This window comes from Limulus polyphemus, unplaced genomic scaffold (assembly GCF_000517525.1).
Source record: "Limulus polyphemus unplaced genomic scaffold, Limulus_polyphemus-2.1.2 Scaffold661, whole genome shotgun sequence".
Lineage (NCBI taxonomy): Eukaryota > Metazoa > Arthropoda > Merostomata > Xiphosura > Limulidae > Limulus > Limulus polyphemus.
Window position 1 is genome coordinate 197,700 of NW_013666271.1, and position 14,066 is coordinate 211,765.

The 14,066-nt window shown below is 32.7% G+C and overlaps 1 long non-coding RNA gene across 1 annotated transcript; it reads right to left on the reverse strand.

The window, feature by feature from the left end:
- Positions 1-4,038: 4,038 nt before the first annotated feature.
- On the reverse strand, positions 4,039-13,633 carry LOC106459785. The gene is made up of 3 exons (XR_002610629.1): positions 13,525-13,633; positions 11,715-11,838; positions 4,039-7,612 (listed from the first exon to the last, which is right to left on the reverse strand). It is a non-coding gene; the product is annotated as an uncharacterized LOC106459785 (long non-coding RNA).
- Positions 13,634-14,066: the final 433 nt, after the last annotated feature.

Sequence of the window (14,066 nt, forward strand, 5' to 3'; positions counted from 1 at the left end):
TTTCATTAATCGTGAATTTACATAACTTCCGTCCAGGGTACTGGTACTCCAGCTAGTATATATATATATATAAAGTACATTTCAGTTATAATAAGTATCTTTTACTGGGGTTTCAGTTGTTATTTACTGTTATAGCCTCTAGATGATAATAATAATGACTACGAAGTTAAAAAAAAAAGAAATATCCTCTTATGGGAATTTTTTTTTGTCTTAGTCAGTGGGTATCATCCAGTTAGTATTATTCCCCCATATTTGTTTGTTTTTCACATTGCTAACACCCGAAAAAAAAATTGTTTTCACACCTCTTTGTTTAAACTTAATTTTATTAAAAAAAAACTAACGTATAGCCCGTCAAAAATGGCGGAGCAAGTACTACCACCCCCACCCCATAGTATACCTTAACCTCACATTTCATAGCTAACTGAATTGAATACATTTTTTGAAATCAAGCTTCACCAACAAAGAGGCGGAAAAGTGTAGTCGTGGCAGTCAAACGTCAGTAAATTCCTTTGTGAGCCAATCAAAATTTCGAGACAAGTTTTAGTTTGTTAACTGATAAATTTTAAGTGAAATACGGCATCCTATCTTCATACTAAGATTGTATCCAGTAGGATGAGCAGACAGGAACACTTTGAAAGCAGCTACAGGCATAATATTGTACTGGGCTTGCTGCACAATATTTACCAAGGTGGTTCTAAACCGTTCCTGAATACCTCTGCATGTCACCTTTTCGCAGCCCCAACGCTAAAAAGAGTCCGGTAAATGCCTTCTTTTTAGCCAATAAAAAATGTCCAGAAAATTTTAGTTTAGGTTAAGAATAACCGGATTGGGTAGTTTTTTTTCAACAAAAATGTCCCCCACTGACCTGTGATAGGCCTGTTAAAATATTTTTAGGATATTTCTTACATCTTGGCGTAAATAGTTTTCCGTAGAAGAAAAAATTCAGGATTATTATTAAATTTAATGCATTAAATGTACCAAATTCAGACAGTAGAAATCTTAACTACGTCTCTACTGTGAAATAGGGTGCTTTGAACAAGAAGTGACGCAATTGCTTTGCCATTTCTACCAAGTTTCTCGATTCAACATTTACACTTTCTCACTTTCCTTGTCTTATAACAATTTTCCTGGAGAATGAACGCTACTCAAAATCCTCGCAGAGATTTTGTTCACTTTTTTGTAAAATTTTGCGTGTTTTTCGCATTTTCAATAGAAAAAAATGGAGGAGTGCAGTCTTCTTAAAATAAAGTGCAAAACATACAAGGTTAAAAGTGTGAAGTGCATTACAAGATCTTCAAAAAGAAAGCCCATTATGGACTGGGAGTTCACATTTATTTGTAAACTTTCAACGAATCTGTCGGATTTTCACCAAGTGCAATTTGCCTCTCAAAAAATTAGTCAAATTGCACATCTATTTCATTTCTAAGTACTGTATGTTCCAAAATTAAAATTTAGACCTAATAAGTAATAATGATAGGCTGAAAAAGTTAGACTTTTGTTTGATAGATGTCACGCTTCTCGCTAACAATGAAAAACTATTCATTTACCAAAACCTTAGTATATACACGGCAGGCGCGACAGGGGATACAGCACCTGCACAGGGAGGTAAAATGCCTTACACCGGCCCGAGTATATAAATTTGATATATTAAATATTTAGGTTAAAGAATACTACTATACAACTCCTTCATGCTAGAACTGTGCTGGAGACAGAATGGCACTCGCCATATTCATTTTAGAGATAATATAATCTGGAAATTTTCAACATATACTGCTAAACCCAAAACACGTTAAACATGACTGATGTAAAATACTTATTTTATTACCTAATCTAATTACTGTAGGCTAGATCTACTTACAACTGGAATTAATGTACATATTATCTACGCTATGGTATTAAAAAATCAAAATGTTTAAGTTTAAAGGTTTGTTTGGGAACCTAAGCCTATAACTTGCGTCAAAGTGAACATTGCCTGTAGCAAACGTTACTGAAGAAATAAATTAATTTGTTATCATTATGTGGATTGGACTTCGTACTATTTTCACTGAACAATTTAAAAGAATACATTCAGTGAAAGAACACATTACAACACAAAGCACCAACATGCAGAGCATATTAAAACGGTAAGAGCTCACTGACAAAAAAGGAACTTCCAAAGTATCATAAGGCGAGCCTTTTTTTAGTGTGTGTGTGTGTGTTGGAGGCGGGAAGTGTTAGGAGAGACTATGGATTGCCTCTGATACACATAGGGTTAAAATATGATAAGAAGCAAACAGATCCTATTTCATTCCTACTCAACAGTCTTATAAGTACTTTTAAAGTATAAAACAAAACAATGAATTATTATGTATTAACCCTTAATAGCATACAAGTTTTTTGTTTGTTTTTTTGCTGCAAAGACCTACAAGCCCCTGTGTTCCATTCATTTTAAAAGTTTATTTTTTTTATTTTACCTATTAACCCACAGGAAAGTGTGTGGTAATTATTAACCTTTTTACAACAGAGAAAAAGGGCACTTTTTAGGACATATGGGCAGTGGGCTTGAGCTCACTTCAAAACAAGACTCAGCGACAGACGAATGAACATTAAGGAAAATGAAGTGCTCCTAACTGGAAACTTAAAATAAAAGCTATAGAACCATTTAACAACACCATTGCATCTCAAACTGTGATAAACTTATGTTCGAGATGGACAAAGAGTGAAAACTTTATCGAACAATCAAATGTTAATATCAACTCCAAAATATTGCAAAACATAAGTAATCTCTAATACATAAGGAAGGTTACAACATTTTTCAAATTGTTTAAAATGTTTTTAACCCTCTAAGTATATATTTTTCACAAAAATTTGCATGTCACATGTATCATTTATAAGCAGTTATCTTCGTGCATTAATATAGTTTTTTTTTTGTATTTACTTAATTCATTTACAGTTCTAATTAGTTTACACTCAAAAATATGTTCAACAAACTAAAATGTTCACTATTTCATTACACCTTCTTCCCATCTATCCCATTCATTGCCAATTTTGTGAGTTTCATGATGCATCTATTTTTGATCTGGTGAATAGAAATAGCAGAAAAGGAAAGTTTAGCTGTTACACCAGGGATGTTCGATACTTATCTGTCATTTTAGTTATTCTGTTTATGAGGCAGAGATGTAGTTTTAGAGAAACAAAGTGATGAATAAAGTTAAGTATTATAGAATTGGTTCCCAACTGATACATGATGTCAACAGCTAATTCTAGCTTGTATTAAGAATGTTTCAAATATCCTTGATTTCTGGCTCTCATTTTTGATAATTCTTTGTTGTTGTTTTTTAATTTTCCAATGTTACAAAGTATTAAAGACATTGTACTTATCTCATTGCATTCAGTGTCATGCACTACAGGAATGTTCAGGGAAGACAGATGTTTAGAAGTTACATTTTATCATCATATATACATGCACTGGTATGGCCATTCTCCTAGAAGCTTGACTATGGAGTACATGAATGTTCCCAGCTGTGAGTGTTCAAAGCTTGACTGTGGGGAACATGAATGTTCTCAGAGGTGAATATTCAAAGTTAGCTACCCATTACCTGTTCTGTGGAATCCTTTCCCTTTTTTTGTTTGCCTGAATACACCTGGAATATATGACTATTTCCTGATTTCCATCTACTGGCCGTGTCTTTCTCTTCCTGAATATTAATCCATGACTGTTCTGTTAAATCTTCAAGTTCACTTTATGTCCTAACACCTCTCTGATTTTCATATAGTCAATCAGACTAGGTCATCAAGTTCACTTCATGTCCTAGTTTTTATCTGATTTTGATATGGCTGATGGAAGGTTTGTTCCTAGCCCAAGTTACTTTCACTAGGGCTGATTGCTATTAACCTAGAAAATTGAGTGCCTACTTCTTAGTTTCTCTGTAAGCCACTCCTCTTTTTTGAATGATATCAAAAAGATAAGGTGTCTATATCTGATGTTTGCTTTGATATATTTTCTTCCTTCTAAATACTTATTTAAGCAGTTCATAAAAAAACACATGCACACATACACAATGACTAACTTTATCATTTAATAAACAATTGAAGTGTTTGTTTATATATCAAATGAATGTGGTATATCTTTTACTTCAATTTTATCAATTGAGTAAGTTAATATTCTCCTAAACTGAAAATGTATTTCCAGTAATATTTACTTGCACTGACACTATAACTATTTCTCAATCTCCAGGGTTTCCATCTAAACATTGAAAACACTTGCTCTAGTCTTTTATACCCCACTCAAATGCCCTTGCAAAATTCTCCATCAACTTCAATGTGCCCTCTATCTAGGTACTGTATATAAGCACCTCATTCAGATAATGTAATCACTTTTTGGAGACATAAACCAGCTTTTAGTGGGGAGGTAGGGTGGGAGAGTGTATTATTGGGAATACATTTTAAGTTTAGGAAAATGTTAACTTCCAAAACATTCTTACCTCCACTAACACTATAGCTAGAATCCCACATTAAGAAGGTGGAGGGGCCAGTGCAGATATGAACCATACAAAAAGCATCTGTATAGAACAGGAGTGTACCAAGATAAAAATGGTACAAAAGCAGGAGAACCGCACTACATCAGGTATGCTCTTCATCTGGAACTCACTTCCTATACCAAAGGTGGAATAGAATACGAGTAATCATCAGTAATAGGCCATCTCAACCAGATAGCTGAGTTTCCACAATTCAGGGTTATATTTAAGGGGTTGTGGTACCTATAGCACACATTGGTGGCTAGGACTATTGGACCACAATGTTATTATATATATATATACACACACACACACACACTTCTGATTGGATCCCAACCTGTAATCATTGAGTGATGCATTTCACACCACCGGAATCAAGACAAGAAAGTAAGCAACACCAAGGTGGACAAACTTTCTCCTCCACCTGAAAAAGTCCAAAAGGCAACACCCCAGGCTTGGAATGATGGGATTGTATGCTGTACTCAACCAAAGTAACAAAACTCATCCAGTCTGGAACTATGAACATTCATCCTCACTCCCCAACCAAGTGGGCATGGAGTATTTTGGTTGCCCCTGGAATTATGGAGAGGACGTGGAACCTGTACTCAACCAACGACCTATGATGGAACCACTTTGTGTTTGGAATTATGAAGAGACTGTGTATCTCCTTCCATGAACAATATACGAAACTGACATTGATCAAAGAAAATGGCCATGCACACCCCAACCAGATAGCTTTGTGTCAAATCTGAACCAGAATTGGGAGTAGGCTCCCACAGAGGTTGGTGCCACTCCTACTGACATCTGGGAAAAACATCCAGGGACTCAAGTAGGAGGGCCCCCAACTTTGCCCTCTTTACCAAGAGTGGAGGAACATACTTGAACACTCTGGAGGAAAAGCCTCTGTCAGCCACCCCAGCAACTGGAAACTGGGGGTGTTAAGAACTCTCAAGCTACACTAGTAGAGTCTGGGGAGTCCTGAGAAACAGTGCTCTGGAAGCACTGTAGGTAAGGAGATAGGAAAGTATTAGGAGTAGTTCATATACCAGTTGGCACAATGTATTCCAGAAGGCAATTCACCCGAGCAGCTAATGATATAGAGATATGACAAATCTGGTGTGATGTGACACACAAAAGATTCCTCTCCTGCAACGATAATCCATTATAGGACATGTGAATCAATTTACGAAGCCATCTTGTTAGGGTAATGGGAGATAAGTCACAGGAAATAGAAGGATTCTAATGGATGAACAATCAATTCCTACTACCTCGAAATGAGTTAGTATGAGCCACATAACTGTTGAGGGTCCTAACAGAACATATCAAACGATCAGGATCGGAGCAGTCGTAAAGGTGAGAAATGGATTGGTGAGAAGGATCTTTCCCCTTCCCTAGATGCTAGAATCTTTGGAAGAAAAGACCTATTGGGGTAAAGCAGAACAAATGTGGAATGATAAAGAGTCTGATCCATTATCTCAGAAATTCATACCCCTCAATACTTTTTTTTTTGGTTTCTGTTGTTGTTGTTCAAGTAATTTATAAGTATAAACAAAGATATAACCATACTACTGCCAATCACGTTCAAAGTTGCAACATAACTTGTGAATAATGCTTTGATTGATTACATTATCTAAATGAGGTGCTTATATACAGTACCTAGATAGAGGATGCATTGAAGTTTGTGGAGAATTTTGCAAATTAGAATTTGCTAAGGGCAATCGAGTGGGGTATAAAAGACTGGTGCAAGCAGTTTTAATGCTTAGATGGGTAAAGAGTGGAAACCCTGGTGATCAAGAAATAACTATAGTGCCATTGGTGGTATGTTTTGGAATAGTTCATTTGAAAATTATTCCAAAACCCATCAACTGCAGTTCCACAACAGATGACATTCCTATCACCTATCAATTACAGTTCTGCAACAGATGACATTCCTATCACCTATCAATTACAGTTCTGCAACAGATGACATTCTGATCTTTCCTCTCATAATTAATGATCTATGTCTAGCAGTTTCATAGAGTTCATTAAATTTAAAATGAAATGCTATAAAGTTCATTATAGCAAATGTGGGACACTAGTGGTGAATGTTGTCCACAGTTAATTTAACAAAACAAAATGTTATAAAGTTCATTCATTATAGGAAATGTGGGACACTGATGGTGAATGTTGTCCACAGAGTTCATTAAACTTAATAAAACAAAATACTATAAAGTTCATTCATTATAGTAAACATGAAACACTGGTGGTGAATTTTGTCCACAGAGTTCATTAAACTTAATAAAACAAAACACTATAAAGTTCATTCATTATAGTAAACATGAAACACTAGTGGTGAATTTTGTCCACAGAGTTCATTAAACTTAATAAAACAAAATGCTATAAAGTTCACTCATTATAGTAAACATGAAACACTGGTGGTGAATTTTGTCCACAGAGTTCATTAAATTTAATAAAACAAAATGCTATAAAGTTTATTCATTATATGAAATGTGGGACAATGGTGATGAATATTGTCCTCAGAGTTCATTAAACTTAATAAAACAAAATGCTATGAAGTTCATTATAGGAAATGTGGGACACTGGTGGTGAATGTTGTCCATAGAGTTCACCAAACTTAAAACAAAATGCTATATAGTTCATTCATTATGGTAAACGTGGGACACAGAGTTCATTTAACTTAACAAAAAAAATGCTATAAAATTCATCCATTATAGGAGATATGGGACACTGGTGATCAATGGTGTCTTGAGTTCATTAAACTTAATAAAATAAAATGTTATCGAGTTCATCCATTATGGATGTGGGACACTGGTGGTGAATGCTGTAAGAGCTCTGTACAACAATATTTACAAAACAAGGCAGTATGTTGAGATCAAGGAAAGACAACAGTTGTTACGCACTTAGCCTTCTCTCATCTCTTACTCTCTGTGACCTCCTCCTCCTAGAGTTGGTAGTCTGCTTGCAATGATAACAAGTGAATTCATCTGGGATGTTGTTTCGACGAATTTTGGCACAGGACAGGTGCACCCACGTAAGACATTGAGAACATTCGATCATGGGCCTTCCAGCAAATGGCTTCATACAAAAACACGTAATCATGTCCCAAGAGTCATCATCTGTCAACATGAAAAAATAAATGGTAACAGAATGCTATGCTTCACAATGGTATTTAAAAGGACCTATGTTGTTTATCACTAGTTTTCTCTTTAGAAATTTTTATTTTCTTTTTATAACTTTTGAACATTCCAGTTGCACAAAAGAAATAATTAAAATACTAAATATATATTTTTTATTTGCAGCTGAATTTCTCAATGATTTAGCTTGTTTATTGACAAGTAACATAATTTATATGCAAAAAGACAAAGGACCATTTGATTCTTCGAGGTTGCCCCTGCACACCCACCCATAAGGAAAAAAAAATGGGAAAAATTTAAACACACCCATTAATTTTGCAAATTTCTCTCTTAAACTCTTGTAAGATGGCAACCTCTACTACCGTCAAATGGCAACTCATGCCATAAGGTAATCACCCCATTACAAAAATAAAACTTAATTCTAATTTAATTTGTCATTTCTTAGTATAAAGCTTATTTCCTCTCATCCTTTTGTCTTCAGTATACAGCACTAAGAAATCAAAGACCTTTATCCTATTGATTCTCCTGGATAATCTTGTAAACTTCAATAAGATCATTTCTTATCCTTCTTTTTTTCGTGGAAAAATAAGTTACAGGATCCTAATTTATCACTGTAAGACTATTCCATCTTCAGAATCTTTCCCAACAAGTCAAACTCTCTTAGATAAGGAGACAATATATATATATATATATTATTCCAAGTGACACCTAACTCTTGGTTTAAAGAGATAATTACCTTTTCTGACTTTTAATCAGTATGTCTAGAAATGCATCCTAAACTTCTATTAGCTTTACTATCAACAACAGGACACTGTTCTGATTAGTCTACCACTATGCCATCTACATTAAATATCTGATCTAAATTGTGATAGACCAAATGTGTTACTTTGCATTTCCTGTAATTAGCAGCTGTTTACCAAGTATTTGTCTAAGTTGTATACCAACTGACCCAAGACTTTCCGTAGTTCATCAAAAATTTTCAATACAACTAAAAATACTCAAGAGATTAATGTCATCAACAGAGATTACTAATTATGCCACTATCAATATCATTAATGTACATAATAAAAAACAAAGACCCAAGTAACATCATAAAAAATTACCAGATTAGTAAGACAGGATTTCCCTTAAGTGAACCCATGTTGGCTTTTTTGTTTATAGTTCTTCTTAAAACAATAATAATATTGTTATATCTCGTTTATTAGGTATGTGCTAGACATTTTTTTTAAGTATTAAAATAATTTACTACTCAATAAGCCATGAAGTTTTACAAAACTTGAAAATTATTTTTCATATATATATAATAAACACATACAGATACAAGTTTACAACGTCACTAATTACAATCCCTCCTAACCTGAAACAAACCATTCTCTTCAAACCTGCTCACTGTAATGTTATACAGTCACAAACTTAGAGAATTAAGACTCACTATATTTTCACAATGAGAAAATTAGAATTGAACAATTTTATAAATGTGTAGTTTAATATCTAGGTGTTACTTAAATCATTAGAAAGCTCTTAAAACATTTTTTTAATTTGGTATAAATATTTTTACACTCACCTTAAACATACACAGATTTTAAAGGTTAATCTCCTAAAATGAAATAGAAATAGCTTGACAATAAATTTCATGAATTTTATTTATAAGCTTGCTCTGAGAAACCAGAATTTTTTTTTATTATTTAAGTTTATTTACAAATGACTGAGTATATCAAATCTTACTGTAGTTACTTTTACTAATTCTTGCTATTACTTTTTGTGAGAAGTAGAGTGTAAAAAGGTTTTTTTGAGAAATTTTACAACAGGAGCTTTGTGTTTGGGGATGATGAATTTGAAATTGTGAGTTTTCTGTATACACTTCTGTTTCCAACTGGCTATTTTTTGTATTTTTCATATATTTGTCCAAAGGTATACAAGGTCTATCTGAACTAGACATCTATAATTTTTACCTGATAGATAAGAGAGAAGGCAGCTAGTAAACAGCACCCACCAACAACTCTTGGGCTACTCTAATCAACTGGTGGGATTTCACTATCACCCTCATAATGCAGTCATGGCCCAAGGTATGGAGTGTTTTTTTTTATTTTTATTGACAATGGAACACAAACCATGAACTCTTTGATCCACAGTTTAACACAATAACTACAAGGCACCATTTGTAATACAAATATTAATACGAAAAAATAAGCTTTTTAAAGTATATTTATCCATTGAAAACTGAACACCTGGATTGGTGCTATTCATGTGAGAGTAGATACCTACAATATGTGATTCTGTTAACATTATAAAAGTATCATCAACATACTGCTCCCATATCTCAGGTAGTGTGCTGTATAACTTAACAGGTATTTTTTCAACATGTTCCAAAATTAAACTAACTATTACAGCCACAATCAATAAACTCATAGGTGCTCCATTAACCTGTTGAAAGAATACTTCATTAGACAAATTTAGTATTGTACAAACAAATGTTCAGATGACAGTTTCATCTAACTTGAAGACACAGATCACTTTCAATTTTTGATTTAGTAACTTCATAAGATGAATCAGTATGAGTGCAAGTAAACAATGATAACATGTCAAATATAAACTTGTTATTTATAATGGAACAAAACTCTTCATAATTATTAACACAAAAGTCCATCTTACTACTTTAAGGTGAAACCATATTGGCAAATAAACTAGAAATAAAGGTAAAACAATGAAAGACAACCATTCTATCAAAACAATGTTTCTCTCTCTTTCAGAAGAAGAAGAAGAAGAAAAAAAAAAATTTGCTTTGCTTTCTTTAGAATTTTGTGCAAAGCTACTTGATGGCTATCTTTGTTAGCCAACCTTAATTTAAAACTGATAGATTGAAGGGAAGGCAGCTAATCAACACCACCCACCATCAAATCTTGGGATACTCTTTTTACCCACAAAAAGTGGGATTGACCATCACTTATAATGCTCCTGTGGCTGAAAGGACAAGTATGTTTGGTGATGGGATTAAAACCCATGAACCTCAGGTCAAGTGGCCTAAACTCCAGGCCATGCCAAAAACTTTTACTCACTGTTCTTTACAAGAATTAGAAGCTAAATAGACCATGTTTAAGAATGAATATACAAAATTTACAAATGGGGTATATTCATTCTCAAACATGGTCTTTTTAGCTTCTAATTCTTGAAACTACTTTTAAAAACAGTCTTTATGAGTTATTTTGAAAGCAAGTTTATGGCAAATGTAGCTAAGATATAATAATAAAAGAACACAACGTAGTGTACAGCATTTAGTGAAAAACTACAGTAAATGGAACAAACTGTCAGAAGTGATATCGGAAAACAATGTGAGACTGAAGAGAATGCATGAATGTGTCGGAACTAGTTTATCTGATATCAGACTTCTGACAGTTCCATTTACTGTGGTTTTTTCACTACTGGCTAAGAGGTCTTATCATAAAAGGTAAGGTAACCTTAGTCACTTTGGTTACTAAAATGAGTCATTTTGTTTCTAAGTTAAATTAAAAAACATGTGTTGCCATTCTAAAGAATTTTTTCATCATACTCCTTGTATTAACTGTGAAAAAGTAAATAATCTAGAACTTTAAAGTACTGACAAGATGAACATAAAAAGAGCACTAAGGTTATAGCATTCTGTTTATTCAACATTTGTATATCCTGCTTATAAGGACTTCTAAGATATTGATTGGTTCCTTCGAAAAGTATATATATACCTCAAAACATGGGCTACTGTTAAAAATACCTTACACCTTTATAGTGGAATAATTAACACAATATTTACAATTCCCTACTTAAAATTTCCTAATATGTTAAATCTTCAGATCATCTTTGGTGTAAAGCGTCATGTAACCTCTTATTTAAAGCATACAATTTTGCACTGGTATGTCTCTGGTGTTGGGAACCCTTTAAACTCTTGAAACATTAAGTCTTTTAAAGACATTTTTATCTGATCTTATAGTTATTTTACTAAAATGATGTTTAAATGATAATCTATCAATATGTAATAAAAAATTGCTAATAATTCTGATTCAAGTAAGCAAAGGCCAAACAACTTTAAAGTTTAATGAGTTCAATGCTGTACCTGACTCAACATCTGTAGATTTTATGTTTTCTAGAGAACTGCTACTGCAGTTACTATCTGAAGAGAAACTGTCCGGTGTACTATCCGAACTTTCTGAAGGGCTGGCAGTTTTCTGATAGAGTTCCTGTTGATGAAAAAAACGGTTATAGAAGACAAGAATCTGCAACAAAACACATAATTTTCATACAGTCACAGTATCATTATATTCTTTCAACAAATTCTAACTTTAGTGTTTATTATTTCAAGGTTAAGTGCAACATTAAAAAAATTAAAGTTTTCATGCTGTTCGTGTATTACAATGTTTTATAAAGAAAATTCAGTTTTGCAGTTCATAAAGTGTTCAATTCTTAGCATATTAATCACGATGTTATGTTAAAGCATTTTTCTAACAAAACTTATACAAAAATATTGTGTTTACTCAAAATAATGAACAATTAAGAACTAACTTCACATGATTCTTAACAGACAATATGTCAAAAATTATACAAAAGACTAAGTATCCTTAAAATATGTTATTTAAAGTTCCATAAGAATAACATCAGTGCAGAGAAAAACTGGTGACATTTCATTGCACACATCAGCTTTAGTATTGAATTAAAGATGGCAATAGTAATGAACAGTTGAGGTCACAGTTAGTTTTTATATCTTAATGGAAGTTTATTAGTTAGTACTTTCTTTCTTTTCTAGAATTCTTACTTTCCAAAATGTTTTACATGATGAAGTTGCACAAGTCTTGATTTATTTAATATTTTACTTCATAACATAACAATTATTAATGTTGGAAGGATAAAAAAGATGGGTCCTAAATGTTCAAGTGTTCAGATAAGATAAAGTGGTGCAAATAAACAAAACCTTAGTCAAATATATTTTCTTTTTTTTTACAATTTAGGCATTAACTGAAAAGAAATTGTATTTTTAAGCAGACAGAAAAACCTGTTCATTTTAGAACCATAGTTGGTATAGCAAATTAAATAAAAAATGCATTTGAAATCATACAAAAGATTAGATACAAACCACTTTTGATACTTTGCAAGGGATTACATACAAATCAGCTTATCTGTATATGTGTCTTCATTTACTGAACACAGCAAATTATTCTATACTTCCTCTTTAATTTCTTTAAATTAAGGTATTTTCAAAGCTTATTCAACTACTGCATATTTTGTACTAATTATGACATCTTCCATTATTATGACATTTTCAAATGGTTATTTTCAAACTTCCATTGCAAGAATCACCAGTTAATTACTTTTTTGCATTCATTTAGAATCTAATGACAAACTATTGTTATTAACAGTTAAGTTATATATTGTGAAATTTTATTAATCTTTTTACAGGACAGTGAAGAATGATTACTGTTACATTTGCCAAAAGAAATAAGTATTAGGCCTATTAAACTTTCTTTATATGTAGTTATACATAAAATAATAACAGTTAAAGTTACAGAAAAATAAAAGACAAAATAGCATACGTTTTGTCTGTTTTTATAAAAGCAGTAAACTTGACATATAAAGCCATATTGCCTCAATCTATCAACTGTTCAAGATGAGGAATACAACCTAAATCTTCACTAGTAAAAATGGAAGAAAAAGCAGAAGTTAATAATCATCATATACAAACCTTCCTTCATCATCCCTCAAAGGATCTACCCCATCCTAACATTTTTGTTTACCCTTAATGTAAATAAATGCAGTAAATTTGACAATAGATATCTTAATATGATTGAAAATATTTCATATATTTAATTATAACAGACGTTAAATGAAAAATAAACAAGAACAAACAGTAAATAAAATGAATCAACTTTTACCTCTTGCTTTATGGCCTCATAGTTTTCATATTCTAAAATAAACTGACAAAATGAGAAAAAATCTTCAGCTGTTCTTCTTCTCTTAGGTGGTGGTTCATCCTAGAAAATGAGATGAACCAAACACAATCCTTTACTATACTCCAGTCACAAAGAAATTAGTTTGAATGTAAAACATGATAATAAGGATAAAGTTCCTAAAAACTAATTACCTAATATCCTCCATAGCTTTCTATGACCAGCTTCACAGCTCAATAACAACCATTTCAATCAGTATATCAAATTTATATGAATATAATAGTACTGTCTGTTGTCTGTCCATGTAACTACTTCGCAGGGTATGGATGGATCTTCACCTAAATTGGTATGGAGATTCAATAGGTCTACGTGGTGGTACATACAAATTTTCAATTTTGTGTTTTGTAGTTTTCATGGGCATTTTAGACTTTTGTACCACTACTTCACTTCCTGTGGATCGGTCTTTACCAAATTTGGCATGGAGGTTTGTTGGGTCCATGTAAAGATTCATGCAAACTTGCAGTTTA